Below are 14,202 nucleotides of genomic sequence, written 5' to 3'. Positions count from 1 at the left end.
AGGAACATGTTAACAAATCACATCATGCTGATTCCTCTACAGAGCCTGAGGAGAAGGAAACTCCTCACATGAAACAAATCTATCCTCATCAAGAACTTGAAGCAGCAAGTAATTGTGGGGAACATTGCTGCCATCACTTGAGACCCTTGATTAAAACTATCTCAGTGTATAGCTATCTCAGTGATGATGATCTCCAACCTCACATCACAACCAAACACATACCATCACAACTAAACACTGCCACTGAGCTAGCTAAGCTTAAAAGGGAATATGGACACCCTCCACATGAATCAGAAACAGAATATGTTTTCCGGGTGTCCCTCACTGGTGGTGATCAAATTCAATTAACTGAACAGGAAGCCAGTGGGTACTGGGGACATGGTGTCTTCTTAACAACAGGAGAGAAAGGTGACACATGGTCCCTGACACAGCGTGCAGCTTTTTGGGCCGGGGGAACAAGCCCCTTGGAAAGGGGAGATCCCATAGCTATAATTAGTACCCCCGACCAACTCTTGGAAAATGTGCACAAAGCTGCTTGCCTGCAAATGACTCACAAAAAGAAATTAATTCCTGGCTTTGAATCCCTGATGCAATTACCTGTGAAGCCCGAGATAACGACCCCTTGAATTTGTGGGCTTCCAGAATCACTCAAACCTACAGCAATTCTCCTTCCAAAAACGATAGCAGCTGTATCTCCTGTAGAAAGACCAGATAGATTTCCTAGTAAGCAGAAGGACCCATTTGTTCCCCTTTATGACTTGTTGAGGAAAGGGGTGAAATGGGATTGGAGTCTTTCTCAGGAGTCAGCATTGCAATTGCTGATTTTTGAAGCAACAGCTCATCAAGCACTTGCAGACCCCTATCCATCCTACAGATCCTTTCCAGGTGGAATGGGGATTTGCCTCCTCAGGGCTGTCAGTACACATATGGCAGCGGGGTGCTGAGGGTCTGACAAGACCTGTTGGTTTTTACTCCCGTGGTTCCAAAGATGCTGAGAAAAGATACACTACCTGGGAAAAAGGATTGTTGATGGTTATCTTAGCTTTCCTAGAAGTAGAAAAAATTGCACGAAAACAACCAGTTGTATTGAGAGGCCCCTTCAAGGTTATTAAGACAGCCACTAGTGGGACTCCCCCTCCTGACGGGGTGGCCCAGAGGGCCTTAGTGAGAAAGTGGTATGCTCAGGTTGAACATTACTGTAACTTCTTCTCAATGACAGAAGGATCTGTAAAAACTTTACCAATCCAAGAAACTGAGAGCTTGGACAAACCTGCCTCTGTAATCAAAGTAACCCCTCCTTTCTGCCCCAAACAATCAGCAAACTCTTGGTTTACTGATGCTTCTGCTAAAGGGAAAGGAAAAGTATGGAAATATAGGGCAGAAGCCCTCCACTTTTCCTCTGGTGAGCAAATGATTACAGAGGGAGAAGGTAGTGCACACATTGGGGAGCTGATAGCTGTCTGGCGTGTTTTTCAACGAGAAGCACAGAATTCCTCTTTGGTCTGCATCTACACTGACTCCTATGCTCTCTACCAAATGATCCTAATAATCCAGCTCATGACCCTGGCCAACCTGTTCTGGTGGACCTCTCTTACTATAGGACTAGTAGCACTTGTGCTAAAACCCCCTCTGAATAAATATGCATGGGAAGCCTCTGGTGCTCTAGGGAAAGAGCATTGGACAAATACATGCTGAATAATTCCATCATTCTAACTTTTCTGCCTCTCGGTGGCAGAATTCTGTTGTGTTTACTTTTTCAGAAGAACTCCAAGGGACATGAAGACCACCTAATCCATGATCAAACTGGTAATACTTTTCTGCATCCTACCACAACCCCATGGCCAGAAACCAGCTGAGTGACTGTGGTCTGAACTAATTGTGGTAGCATGCAGAAAAAGTGAAAGGATCTCTTTAAGCACAAAAGGTCTGCACGCACCCAAGCGTACAGGATTGTTGGCACAATTTTACACTAACACAGACTGCAGAAGTGGTTTGTTTATGGGGAAAAAACACCAAAGGGCTTTCTTTTAAGTTTATAATAAATGCTGTAGCTCAATCTACTACGGTTTATACCACCACCACTACCACCACTCGAGCCCAGCCACCAGTTATGCTTACCCCGAAAATTTTTGAAGTTGGACCATATATAATCAAGAAAACTGGGCAACAACAGATATTATTTGATCCGGCATGGTCTCTTAAACAAGTCAAATTCCTGATGCAAAACAATGTCTCAGAAATACAACCAGCTTGTTCACCCTTTTTGCAAACCTCTTTTCAGGCTTGGACAGCCTGGCTGCGACAGTGGAACCCTCCTAAAAAGCGGGTGCCAAGAGACATTAACTGGTGTTGTGGGAACAGAATTGGGAATCAGTTCAGAGGTATTAATGAATAAATTGGCTTCTACGACTAGAGATTTGACCAAAATACAGCAACCACTGCAGTCGTCCTTATCGGCCTTGGGAATACATCAGTGCTTGCTATCAAACATTCTACCAAATTGGGAAAAGATAAATGTGAAGGATAAAAAATTGATCATTGATGCACTTAATGCCACACAAAGCAATGTTTCCTTAGCTCTTAGCTGTATCCAGGCTCAATTATGAATGCAGTCAGTTGCTGCCTCAATTATAAGAGAAGGTGAAGAAGGCACTTTTCCTACTGAGATTAGGAAAATAGTCTGGGACAGTGCCACTGACTTTGAAAGAGATTTCCAATCCTGGTGGAATTTAGTGAATTTTACCTATGACCCTAACACAAACACAGCCACAGCATTTTGTGCTGACCATAAGTAATGCCTCAGTGCATTTGATATTCCCTAGCATCGCATTAGCATTAAATCATGATGGACCCACTTTCTATCCTTCTGAACATAGAGAATGGGCCCGTCAAATTGATGACAAATGGCAAACTGTCAATTTAGAGTCCTGTACTATCCGAGAACAACTAGGGTTTATCTGCGAAGGTAACGCAATTATAGCTCAAGATATCTGTTTAGACACAGAACAAAATAGCTGTCATTTTGATATTCATCCTAACGAGACTTCTGAAACAGTCCTTGTATCTACAGGCAATGGGCGTGCCTGCTTCAGAACCGCTTGTGATACTGTGTTTATAGAAAGTACAGTAGTAGATACTAAAAATCATTCAAATTATTGTGCTTGCAACTTTACTAAAATTGCAGGATGTGATTTTTCTTTTGTAGCTCCAGTTACCTTACATGAACTTTTAGAACCCAATCTCATGTTGATTCACAAGCTACTGCCTACTCCCATTGGGATGAACCTTACTTTGGTAAAGCAACTATTACTTCATCAAGATCTAATAGAGATCCTAGGAAAAATCAAGGAGAATGGACAGAAAACTCTGGTAACTGTTCATCATGATGTGCAAGAAATACATCGTGTTGTAGAAAGGGTGGAAAGTGATGCCGAGCACAAGTGGTGGGATAACCTTTTCGGGTGGTCACCCACCGCCACCGGTATCCTGAACAAATTGTGCCATCCCGTTGTTGTTCTTCTGATTTTAGTTATGATTGGTTTTGTTTTATCAGTAATCTTGCTTATTGTAAATTGGAGAATGATGAAACGATGAACAAAATTAACATCTATAATTAATGCACACCACTTGGCCGACATCCTTTACACTATAGATGTTCCCAGGACTGTAGACACAAGAAGATTATAGGGTTGGTAGATATGTTTTACATCATTTTGTTTTATGATTTCCTTTAATCACTGTTTTAATTATTTTTGTTTCTTGATTATAAAATTATACTGAGTAATATCGATGATACTAAGTTTATTACTTTACTGCTTAATATTGATTATACTGGTTTATTATTTGATCAATTTATTGTTTAATTGATTAATATTGATTATTATTTAAACAAACTATTGCTGATTTAATTCTTGTCTTAGTTTTCCTGTTTTCTCTTTCCTTTCCTTTTTCTCTTCCCTTTTCCCTGGAATGTGCTGCCAACACTTGATGAGTCCTGAAGACTCCACGACGACACCATGGAACCCTGCTGATGAAGATCTTTCGAGGGCAATCGTCAGTCACGGGGTGGTGTAAGAGCCCGTCTGAAGCCCCTCATTTTCCATTCTGCCTTCCGATTGCCACGAGAAAGAATCCCTTCCTCCACTGCAGTTCCGGCTTAGAACAGGACACAGTGCAGGTGCAACCACTGAACCGTCATGCTAGCTGTTCCGAACAAGGCCTGGCAAGAACTTGGCAAGGACTTGGCAAGGACTTGGCAAAGACCTGACGTGGACCCAGCACAGGACAGCCTGATGCGCGGCCTGCTTCTAATCTCCGTTCTTAAGCCAAATGAACTTTTGGGGTGTCTCCCGGGGTCCTTCATTGAAGACCCCTCATCTGCCTCGTTACCACTGTGACAAACAAAGAATGAGAACCCTCCTCCCAAGGACTGAGACTGAGACCCCTGCTACAGGGAGGAGGGGAAATTGGTGGTCTGACCACTAATGACATGACCTGCTTCCCTTCAGTGATTCAAATGGACTCATTCTTCATTGTATTCGTCTTGCTTTGGTGGTTTCTGTGGACTCAGCTGTTCCCGCGTGGCGATTACAATGGACTTTCGTTGTTACACTTGCTCCCCCCTCTTTCCTCTGTGGACTATAACTGGAGCCCCGAGTCGACCAGAACTTCGGAGACTCCCCCGACACGACAGACGGATCCCCATCGTCCGGACCACTGAGGATCTCGCCTGTGTTGGTAGCTATTCCCATACCCCTCTTCTCTCTCTCTCTCTCCTTTTATCTCCTTTCCGATCCCCACTATCGCATTTACTGGTTTGGCCCCTAATAAAGGTGCATTTGTTGTGATTAACTGATAGTCCCTTGTTGTTTGCCTTTTTGCACTTTTGGGATCGGTGAAAAGAACCATCACGACACCCTGCAAAAAGCGGATCGTGACAGGTGGGATGCATGAAAAATAAAATCAAAACTCAGGAAGTTTGTCCTGGAACACCTCCCATTGGCATGCCAAGATTGAATTCAAGAGGCAGGAGAGCGGCAGCCACCGTCCTGCAGCTGTCTGCGAGCTTCGCACACAAGCCGGCTTCTTCGCGGCTTCGTTCTTCGCCTCTTGCAAGCTACCGTGATCTCCGGCTGCCGGAGGACAAGAAGCGGCTACTTCGCGCACAGATCACTGGAGCGGCAGCGGTGCGCTCCGAAGCGCCGCTTCTGCCGAAAGACGCCGGCAAGCGGCACTTGCTTTCGGCCAGCTCCGGAGCTGCGTATTCTGCCTCTCTAGTCGCCTACGTCTTAGCCAAAAGCTTTTCCGCTCCAGTTCTCAAGGAGAAAGTGTACCAGCACTGCTGACTTAGCCCGACCTTGCCAGGAAATAAGATTTGCTGCACATTCCAAGGACACTGCACTTTCCTGGGCAAGCTGCAACCTGCTGGCAGATGGCCGTGCTCTCTGCCCACTCCTGCCCAGTTCTTGGTACTAGCGGGCACGTTGACGCCTGGCGAAGGCAAGAAGCCTCGAGAGCTGTCACAGAGCAGAAGGGCAGCTGAGATGCTGAAAAGCAGCAAAGCTGAACAACCTGCCTCAGCTTCAGCAGTGTGTAATTGACTGAAGGCGAAAAACCAAGCAGCAGAGCAGCGGGCTTCTGTGCGCACTGAAGGCAATTGCAAGAATCCAGCAGCTGCTCCTTGCCAAGCACAGGCAGCTGCCTAGGTTCTTGCTTCTTGACCAACTCACAGTTGCCCTTCTTTCAGCAGCTGCCACCGTGTTCTCTGCATCTCGGAGCCTCTGGGGAGCAACAAGAATTTCCAAGGTGGGATGCATGACGACTAGGTCAAAACCCAGGAAAGTTGTCCTGGAACACCTCCCATTGGCATGCCAAGAGTGAATTCAAGAGGCAGGAGAGCAGCAGCCACCGTCCCGCAGCTGTCTGCGAGCTTCGCACACAAGCCGGCTTCTTCGCGGCTTCGTTCTTCGCCTCTTGCAAGCTACCGCGATCTCCGGCTGCCGGAGGACAAGAAGCGGCTACTTCGCGCACAGATCACTGGAGCGGCAGCGGTGCGCTCCGAAGCGCCGCTTCTGCCGAAGACGCCGGCAAGCGGCACTTGCTTTCGGCCAGCTCCGGAGCTGCGTATTCTGCCTCTCTAGTCGCCTACATCTTAGCGAAAAGCTTCTCCGCTCCAGTTCTCAAGGAGAAAGTGTACCAGCACTGCTGACTTAGCCCGACCTTGCCAGGAAATAAGATTTGCTGCACATTCCAAGGACACTGCACTTTCCTGGGCAAGCTGCAACCTGCTGGCAGATGGCCGTGCTCTCTGCCCACTCCTGCCCAGTTCTTGGTACTAGCGGGCACGTTGCAGCCTGGCGAAGGCAAGAAACCTGGAGAGCTGTCACAGAGCAGAAGGGCAGCTGAGATGCTGAAAAGCAGCAAAGCTGAACAGCCTGCCTCAGCTTCAGCAGTGTGTAATTGACTGAAGGCGAAAAACCAAGCAGCAGAGCAGCGGGCTTCTGTGCGCACTGAAGGCAATTGCAAGAATCCAGCAGCTGCTCCTTGCCAAGCACAGGCAGCTGCCTAGGTTCTTGCTTCTTGACCAACTCACAGTTGCCCTTCTTTTCAGCAGCTGCCACCGTGTTCTCTGCATCTCGGAGCCTCTGGGGAGCAACAAGAATTTCCAAGGTGGGATGCATGACGACTAGGTCAAAACCCAGGAAAGTTGTCCTGGAACACCTCCATTGGCATGCCAAGAGTGAATTCAAGAGGCAGGAGAGCAGCAGCCACCGTCCCGCAGCTGTCTGCGAGCTTCGCACACAAGCCGGCTTCTTCGCGGCTTCGTTCTTCGCCTCTTGCAAGCTACCGCGATCTCCGGCTGCCGGAGGACAAGAAGCGGCTACTTCGCGCACAGATCACTGGAGCGGCAGCGGTGCGCTCCGAAGCGCCGCTTCTGCCGAAAGACGCCGGCAAGCGGCACTTGCTTTCGGCCAGCTCCGGAGCTGCGTATTCTGCCTCTCTAGTCGCCTACATCTTAGCGAAAAGCTTCTCCGCTCCAGTTCTCAAGGAGAAAGTGTACCAGCACTGCTGACTTAGCCCGACCTTGCCAGGAAATAAGATTTGCTGCACATTCCAAGGACACTGCACTTTCCTGGGCAAGCTGCAACCTGCTGGCAGATGGCCGTGCTCTCTGCCCACTCCTGCCCAGTTCTTGGTACTAGCGGGCACGTTGCAGCCTGGCGAAGGCAAGAAACCTGGAGAGCTGTCACAGAGCAGAAGGGCAGCTGAGATGCTGAAAAGCAGCAAAGCTGAACAGCCTGCCTCAGCTTCAGCAGTGTGTAATTGACTGAAGGCGAAAAACCAAGCAGCAGAGCAGCGGGCTTCTGTGCGCACTGAAGGCAATTGCAAGAATCCAGCAGCTGCTCCTTGCCAAGCACAGGCAGCTGCCTAGGTTCTTGCTTCTTGACCAACTCACAGTTGCCCTTCTTTTCAGCAGCTGCCACCGTGTTCTCTGCATCTCGGAGCCTCTGGGGAGCAACAAGAATTTCCAAGGTGGGATGCATGACGACTAGGTCAAAACCCAGGAAAGTTGTCCTGGAACACCTCCCATTGGCATGCCAAGAGTGAATTCAAGAGGCAGGAGAGCAGCAGCCACCGTCCCGCAGCTGTCTGCGAGCTTCGCACACAAGCCGGCTTCTTCGCGGCTTCGTTCTTCGCCTCTTGCAAGCTACCGCGATCTCCGGCTGCCGGAGGACAAGAAGCGGCTACTTCGCGCACAGATCACTGGAGCGGCAGCGGTGCGCTCCGAAGCGCCGCTTCTGCCGAAAGACGCCGGCAAGCGGCACTTGCTTTCGGCCAGCTCCGGAGCTGCGTATTCTGCCTCTCTAGTCGCCTACATCTTAGCGAAAAGCTTCTCCGCTCCAGTTCTCAAGGAGAAAGTGTACCAGCACTGCTGACTTAGCCCGACCTTGCCAGGAAATAAGATTTGCTGCACATTCCAAGGACACTGCACTTTCCTGGGCAAGCTGCAACCTGCTGGCAGATGGCCGTGCTCTCTGCCCACTCCTGCCCAGTTCTTGGTACTAGCGGGCACGTTGCAGCCTGGCGAAGGCAAGAAACCTGGAGAGCTGTCACAGAGCAGAAGGGCAGCTGAGATGCTGAAAAGCAGCAAAGCTGAACAGCCTGCCTCAGCTTCAGCAGTGTGTAATTGACTGAAGGCGAAAAACCAAGCAGCAGAGCAGCGGGCTTCTGTGCGCACTGAAGGCAATTGCAAGAATCCAGCAGCTGCTCCTTGCCAAGCACAGGCAGCTGCCTAGGTTCTTGCTTCTTGACCAACTCACAGTTGCCCTTCTTTTCAGCAGCTGCCACCGTGTTCTCTGCATCTCGGAGCCTCTGGGGAGCAACAAGAATTTCAAGGTGGGATGCATGACGACTAGGTCAAAACCCAGGAAAGTTGTCCTGGAACACCTCCATTGGCATGCCAAGAGTGAATTCAAGAGGCAGGAGAGCAGCAGCCACCGTCCCGCAGCTGTCTGCGAGCTTCGCACACAAGCCGGCTTCTTCGCGGCTTCGTTCTTCGCCTCTTGCAAGCTACCGCGATCTCCGGCTGCCGGAGGACAAGAAGCGGCTACTTCGCGCACAGATCACTGGAGCGGCAGCGGTGCGCTCCGAAGCGCCGCTTCTGCCGAAAGACGCCGGCAAGCGGCACTTGCTTTCGGCCAGCTCCGGAGCTGCGTATTCTGCCTCTCTAGTCGCCTACATCTTAGCGAAAAGCTTTTCCGCTCCAGTTCTCAAGGAGAAAGTGTACCAGCACTGCTCACTTAGCCCGACCTTGCCAGGAAATAAGATTTGCTGCACATTCCAAGGACACTGCACTTTCCTGGGCAAGCTGCAACCTGCTGGCAGATGGCCGTGCTCTCTGCCCACTCCTGCCCAGTTCTTGGTACTAGCGGGCACGTTGCAGCCTGGCGAAGGCAAGAAACCTGGAGAGCTGTCACAGAGCAGAAGGGCAGCTGAGATGCTGAAAAGCAGCAAAGCTGAACAGCCTGCCTCAGCTTCAGCAGTGTGTAATTGACTGAAGGCGAAAAACCAAGCAGCAGAGCAGCGGGCTTCTGTGCGCACTGAAGGCAATTGCAAGAATCCAGCAGCTGCTCCTTGCCAAGCACAGGCAGCTGCCTAGGTTCTTGCTTCTTGACCAACTCACAGTTGCCCTTCTTTTCAGCAGCTGCCACCGTGTTCTCTGCATCTCGGAGCCTCTGGGGAGCAACAAGAATTTCCAAGGTGGGATGCATGACGACTAGGTCAAAACCCAGGAAAGTTGTCCTGGAACACCTCCCATTGGCATGCCAAGAGTGAATTCAAGAGGCAGGAGAGCAGCAGCCACCGTCCCGCAGCTGTCTGCGAGCTTCGCACACAAGCCGGCTTCTTCGCGGCTTCGTTCTTCGCCTCTTGCAAGCTACCGCGATCTCCGGCTGCCGGAGGACAAGAAGCGGCTACTTCGCGCACAGATCACTGGAGCGGCAGCGGTGCGCTCCGAAGCGCCGCTTCTGCCGAAAGACGCCGGCAAGCGGCACTTGCTTTCGGCCAGCTCCGCAGCTGCGTATTCTGCCTCTCTAGTCGCCTACATCTTAGCGAAAAGCTTTTCCGCCTCAGTTCTCAAGGAGAACGTGTACCAGCACTGCTCACTTAGCCCGACCTTGCCAGGAAATAAGATTTGCTGCACATTCCAAGGACACTGCACTTTCCTGGGCAAGCTGCAACCTGCTGGCAGATGGCCGTGCTCTCTGCCCACTCCTGCCCAGTTCTTGGTACTAGCGGGCACGTTGCAGCCTGCGAAGGCAAGAAACCTGGAGAGCTGTCACAGAGCAGAAGGGCAGCTGAGATGCTGAAAAGCAGCAAAGCTGAACAGCCTGCCTCAGCTTCAGCAGTGTGTAATTGACTGAAGGCGAAAAACCAAGCAGCAGAGCAGCGGGCTTCTGTGCGCACTGAAGGCAATTGCAAGAATCCAGCAGCTGCTCCTTGCCAAGCACAGGCAGCTGCCTAGGTTCTTGCTTCTTGACCAACTCACAGTTGCCCTTCTTTTCAGCAGCTGCCACCGTATTCTCTGCATCTCGGAGCCTCTGGGAGCAACAAGAATTTCCAAGCTGGGATGCATGACGACTAGGTCAAAACCCAGGAAAGTTGTCCTGGAACACCTCCCATTGGCATGCCAAGAGTGAATTCAAGAGGCAGGAGAGCAGCAGCCACCGTCCCGCAGCTGTCTGCGAGCTTCGCACACAAGCCGGCTTCTTCGCGGCTTCGTTCTTCGCCTCTTGCAAGCTACCGCGATCTCCGGCTGCCGGAGGACAAGAAGCGGCTACTTCGCGCACAGATCACTGGAGCGGCAGCGGTGCGCTCCGAAGCGCCGCTTCTGCCGAAAGACGCCGGCAAGCGGCACTTGCTTTCGGCCAGCTCCGGAGCTGCGTATTCTGCCTCTCTAGTCGCCTACATCTTAGCGAAAAGCTTTTCCGCTCCAGTTCTCAAGGAGAAAGTGTACCAGCACTGCTCACTTAGCCCGACCTTGCCAGGAAATAAGATTTGCTGCACATTCCAAGGACACTGCACTTTCCTGGGCAAGCTGCAACCTGCTGGCAGATGGCCGTGCTCTCTGCCCACTCCTGCCCAGTTCTTGGTACTAGCGGGCACGTTGCAGCCTGGCGAAGGCAAGAAACCTGGAGAGCTGTCACAGAGCAGAAGGGCAGCTGAGATGCTGAAAAGCAGCAAAGCTGAACAGCCTGCCTCAGCTTCAGCAGTGTGTAATTGACTGAAGGCGAAAAACCAAGCAGCAGAGCAGCGGGCTTCTGTGCGCACTGAAGGCAATTGCAAGAATCCAGCAGCTGCTCCTTGCCAAGCACAGGCAGCTGCCTAGGTTCTTGCTTCTTGACCAACTCACAGTTGCCCTTCTTTTCAGCAGCTGCCACCGTGTTCTCTGCATCTCGGAGCCTCTGGGGAGCAACAAGAATTTCCAAGGTGGGATGCATGACGACTAGGTCAAAACCCAGGAAAGTTGTCCTGGAACACCTCCCATTGGCATGCCAAGAGTGAATTCAAGAGGCAGGAGAGCAGCAGCCACCGTCCCGCAGCTGTCTGCGAGCTTCGCACACAAGCCGGCTTCTTCGCGGCTTCGTTCTTCGCCTCTTGCAAGCTACCGCGATCTCCGGCTGCCGGAGGACAAGAAGCGGCTACTTCGCGCACAGATCACTGGAGCGGCAGCGGTGCGCTCCGAAGCGCCGCTTCTGCCGAAAGACGCCGGCAAGCGGCACTTGCTTTCGGCCAGCTCCGGAGCTGCGTATTCTGCCTCTCTAGTCGCCTACATCTTAGCGAAAAGCTTTTCCGCTCCAGTTCTCAAGGAGAAAGTGTACCAGCACTGCTGACTTAGCCCGACCTTGCCAGGAAATAAGATTTGCTGCACATTCCAAGGACACTGCACTTTCCTGGGCAAGCTGCAACCTGCTGGCAGATGGCCGTGCTCTCTGCCCACTCCTGCCCAGTTCTTGGTACTAGCGGGCACGTTGCAGCCTGGCGAAGGCAAGAAACCTGGAGAGCTGTCACAGAGCAGAAGGGCAGCTGAGATGCTGAAAAGCAGCAAAGCTGAACAGCCTGCCTCAGCTTCAGCAGTGTGTAATTGACTGAAGGCGAAAAACCAAGCAGCAGAGCAGCGGGCTTCTGTGCGCACTGAAGGCAATTGCAAGAATCCAGCAGCTGCTCCTTGCCAAGCACAGGCAGCTGCCTAGGTTCTTGCTTCTTGACCAACTCACAGTTGCCCTTCTTTTCAGCAGCTGCCACCGTGTTCTCTGCATCTCGGAGCCTCTGGGGAGCAACAAGAATTTCCAAGGTGGGATGCATGACGACTAGGTCAAAACCCAGGAAAGTTGTCCTGGAACACCTCCCATTGGCATGCCAAGAGTGAATTCAAGAGGCAGGAGAGCAGCAGCCACCGTCCCGCAGCTGTCTGCGAGCTTCGCACACAAGCCGGCTTCTTCGCGGCTTCGTTCTTCGCCTCTTGCAAGCTACCGCGATCTCCGGCTGCCGGAGGACAAGAAGCGGCTACTTCGCGCACAGATCACTGGAGCGGCAGCGGTGCGCTCCGAAGCGCCGCTTCTGCCGAAAGACGCCGGCAAGCGGCACTTGCTTTCGGCCAGCTCCGGAGCTGCGTATTCTGCCTCTCTAGTCGCCTACATCTTAGCGAAAAGCTTTTCCGCTCCAGTTCTCAAGGAGAAAGTGTACCAGCACTGCTGACTTAGCCCGACCTTGCCAGGAAATAAGATTTGCTGCACATTCCAAGGACACTGCACTTTCCTGGGCAAGCTGCAACCTGCTGGCAGATGGCCGTGCTCTCTGCCCACTCCTGCCCAGTTCTTGGTACTAGCGGGCACGTTGCAGCCTGGCGAAGGCAAGAAACCTGGAGAGCTGTCACAGAGCAGAAGGGCAGCTGAGATGCTGAAAAGCAGCAAAGCTGAACAGCCTGCCTCAGCTTCAGCAGTGTGTAATTGACTGAAGGCGAAAAACCAAGCAGCAGAGCAGCGGGCTTCTGTGCGCACTGAAGGCAATTGCAAGAATCCAGCAGCTGCTCCTTGCCAAGCACAGGCAGCTGCCTAGGTTCTTGCTTCTTGACCAACTCACAGTTGCCCTTCTTTTCAGCAGCTGCCACCGTGTTCTCTGCATCTCGGAGCCTCTGGGGAGCAACAAGAATTTCCAAGGTGGGATGCATGACGACTAGGTCAAAACCCAGGAAAGTTGTCCTGGAACACCTCCCATTGGCATGCCAAGAGTGAATTCAAGAGGCAGGAGAGCAGCAGCCACCGTCCCGCAGCTGTCTGCGAGCTTCGCACACAAGCCGGCTTCTTCGCGGCTTCGTTCTTCGCCTCTTGCAAGCTACCGCGATCTCCGGCTGCCGGAGGACAAGAAGCGGCTACTTCGCGCACAGATCACTGGAGCGGCAGCGGTGCGCTCCGAAGCGCCGCTTCTGCCGAAAGACGCCGGCAAGCGGCACTTGCTTTCGGCCAGCTCCGGAGCTGCGTATTCTGCCTCTCTAGTCGCCTACATCTTAGCGAAAAGCTTTTCCGCTCCAGTTCTCAAGGAGAAAGTGTACCAGCACTGCTGACTTAGCCCGACCTTGCCAGGAAATAAGATTTGCTGCACATTCCAAGGACACTGCACTTTCCTGGGCAAGCTGCAACCTGCTGGCAGATGGCCGTGCTCTCTGCCCACTCCTGCCCAGTTCTTGGTACTAGCGGGCACGTTGCAGCCTGGCGAAGGCAAGAAACCTGGAGAGCTGTCACAGAGCAGAAGGGCAGCTGAGATGCTGAAAAGCAGCAAAGCTGAACAGCCTGCCTCAGCTTCAGCAGTGTGTAATTGACTGAAGGCGAAAAACCAAGCAGCAGAGCAGCGGGCTTCTGTGCGCACTGAAGGCAATTGCAAGAATCCAGCAGCTGCTCCTTGCCAAGCACAGGCAGCTGCCTAGGTTCTTGCTTCTTGACCAACTCACAGTTGCCCTTCTTTTCAGCAGCTGCCACCGTGTTCTCTGCATCTCGGAGCCTCTGGGGAGCAACAAGAATTTCCAAGGTGGGATGCATGACGACTAGGTCAAAACCCAGGAAAGTTGTCCTGGAACACCTCCCATTGGCATGCCAAGAGTGAATTCAAGAGGCAGGAGAGCAGCAGCCACCGTCCCGCAGCTGTCTGCGAGCTTCGCACACAAGCCGGCTTCTTCGCGGCTTCGTTCTTCGCCTCTTGCAAGCTACCGCGATCTCCGGCTGCCGGAGGACAAGAAGCGGCTACTTCGCGCACAGATCACTGGAGCGGCAGCGGTGCGCTCCGAAGCGCCGCTTCTGCCGAAAGACGCCGGCAAGCGGCACTTGCTTTCGGCCAGCTCCGGAGCTGCGTATTCTGCCTCTCTAGTCGCCTACATCTTAGCGAAAAGCTTTTCCGCTCCAGTTCTCAAGGAGAAAGTGTACCAGCACTGCTGACTTAGCCCGACCTTGCCAGGAAATAAGATTTGCTGCACATTCCAAGGACACTGCACTTTCCTGGGCAAGCTGCAACCTGCTGGCAGATGGCCGTGCTCTCTGCCCACTCCTGCCCAGTTCTTGGTACTAGCGGGCACGTTGCAGCCTGGCGAAGGCAAGAAACCTGGAGAGCTGTCACAGAGCAGAAGGGCAGCTGAGATGCTGAAAAGCAGCA

The sequence above is a fragment of the Vidua chalybeata genome, chromosome 8 (genome assembly GCF_026979565.1).
Source record: "Vidua chalybeata isolate OUT-0048 chromosome 8, bVidCha1 merged haplotype, whole genome shotgun sequence".
Lineage (NCBI taxonomy): Eukaryota > Metazoa > Chordata > Aves > Passeriformes > Viduidae > Vidua > Vidua chalybeata.
This window is presented reverse-complemented; position numbering follows the sequence as displayed.